A 2,353-nucleotide genomic window follows, 5' to 3' on the forward strand; every position below is an offset into this window, starting at 1 on the left:
TGCTGTTTCACCCACAGGAGTGTGGGTCCAGAATTACCTCAGCTGGGGGAAGTTTGAGCCACATGACAGCCTTCATGCAGGAGTGCATAGCCAAAGATCCGTGCATACAACACATAAAAACAAAGACTGACGACTAATGGATTGCTACCAAGAAGTGCTTGTAAGGGACTTGTGCTAAGCCTTTCCGGCTGTCAGCAGCAGCAGGGATTCCTATGGCAGTTCCACTAGCCATGGCAGCCAATCAACTACCTTAAGCGGTATGGGTGGCAGCAGCAGTAGAGGTCATCTAAGCCAAACAATGCAGGCTTTTTTTCAGTGGAAGCAAGCCGCCAGTCGTGCAGCAATTCAGATCCAAGCCTGCCCAGCCGCAAGTGTGTTACCTAAAAGAGACTTCAGTGCAGCTGGGGCGTAGTGAGTGACAAGCGGATTCGGCTCTCCGCAGAAAATATGAACCCAATTACTTTTATTAAAATGAATAAGGCTTGGATCGGCACTGACTTCCCCCCTCTACAAAGTGAACTGATTAGTCATCAACTGCTGCACGGCCTTCTGACACCTTGATTGGAAAAGCACTTTCACAGCCTTCTGAGTCTCTTTCTACTCCTCCTCCTCATTGCCCTCTACCTCTACTCTGTCTCTGAGGCCTATAACTTGCAATCTATCAAATATAGATTTTTTTCTGGCTTTTGTGATAGATTGCAAGAGGTATCATAATATATGATTCTGCTGCTGCCTGCCCAGTAACCAAATCTGGATGCCAGTTACTAATGTCTTCCACACTTCGTCTCAGGGCCACCGCCTTATACTCATGCTGTTACTGCTGCTGCCTGCCCAGTACCCAACTCTAGATGCCATTTCCTAATGTCGTCCACACTCCGTCTCAGGGCCTAATGCCTCCTCCTCATGCTGTTACTGCTGCTGCCTGCCCAGTACCCAACTCTAGATGCCAATTACTAATGTCGTCCACACTCCATCTCAGGGCCTAATGCCTCCTCCTCATGCTGTTACTGCTGCTGCCTGCCCACTACCCAACTCTAGATGCCAATTACTAATGTCGTCCACAGTCCGTCTCAGTGCCTAATGCCTCCTCCTCATGCTGTTACTGCTGCCGCCTGCCCAGTACCTAACTCTAGATGCAAGATACTAATGCTGTCCACACTTGGTCTCAGAACCCACCGCCTCCTCCTTCTGCTGTTACTGATGCTGCCGGCTGCCCAGTACCCAACTCTAGATGCCAGATATTAATGCCGTCCACACTTGGTCTCAGAGCCCGCCGCCTCCTCCTCCTGCTGTTTCTACCTGCTGCCTGCCCAGTATCCAAATCTAGATGCCAATTACTAATGTCGTCCACACTCCGTCTCAGGGCCTAATGCCTCCTCCTCATGCTGTTACTGCTGCCGCCTGCCCAGTACCTAACTCTAGATGCCAGTTATTTATGCCGTCCACACTTCATCTCAGAGCCTACCGCCTCCTACTTTTGCTGTTAATGCTGCTGCCTGCCCAGTAACCAAATATGGATGCCAGTTACTAATGTCGTCCACACTTCATCTCAGGGCCTACTGCCTTCTGTTCTTGTTTTTACTGCAGCCCGCCAGCCCAGTTCCAAACTCTAGATGCCAGTTACTAATGCTGTCCAGACCTCATCTCAGAGCCCACCACCTCCTCCTCCTGCTGTTACTGCTCCTGCCTGCCCAGTACCCAACTCTAGATGCCATTTACTAATGTCGTCCACACTCCTTCTCAGGGCCTAAATCCTTCTTCTCAAGCTGTTACTGCTGCTGGCTGCCCAGTACCCAACTCTAGATGCCACTTACTAATGTCGTCCACACTCCGTCTCAGGGCCTAATGCCTCCTCCTCATGCTGTTACTGTTGCCGCTTTCCCAGTACCCACATCTAGATGCCAGTTACTAATGCCGTCCACACTTCGACTCAGAGCCCACTGCCTCCTCCTCCTGCTGTTACTGGTGCTGCCTGCCCAGTAACCAAATCTGGATGCCAGTTACTAATGTCGTCCACACTTCGTCTGAGAGCCCACCGCCTCCTCGTCATGCTGTTACTGCTGCTGCCTGCCCAGTACCCAACTCTAGATGCCAGATCCAAATGCCGTCCACACTTCATCTCAGGGCTCACTGCCTGCTCCTTCAGCTGTTACTGATGCTGTCACCTGCCCAGTACCCCACTCTAGATGCCAGTTACTAACGCCGTCCACACTTCGTCTCAGGGCTCACTGCCTCCTCCTTCAGCTGTTACTGATGCTGCCGCCTGCCCAGTACCCAACTCTAGATGCCAATTACTAATGCCATCCACACTTTGTGCCAGAGTCCACCACCTCTTCCTCCTGCTGTTACTGCT

At 51.4% G+C, this 2,353-nt stretch overlaps 1 pseudogene; it reads left to right on the top strand.

Annotated features, from left to right (window-relative positions):
• Window positions 1-2,353, top strand: part of LOC140339972 (PC-esterase domain-containing protein 1A pseudogene) — a 5,276-nt pseudogene that overhangs the window by 1,431 nt on the left and 1,492 nt on the right.

Source organism: Pyxicephalus adspersus, chromosome 10 (assembly GCF_032062135.1).
Source record: "Pyxicephalus adspersus chromosome 10, UCB_Pads_2.0, whole genome shotgun sequence".
Lineage (NCBI taxonomy): Eukaryota > Metazoa > Chordata > Amphibia > Anura > Pyxicephalidae > Pyxicephalus > Pyxicephalus adspersus.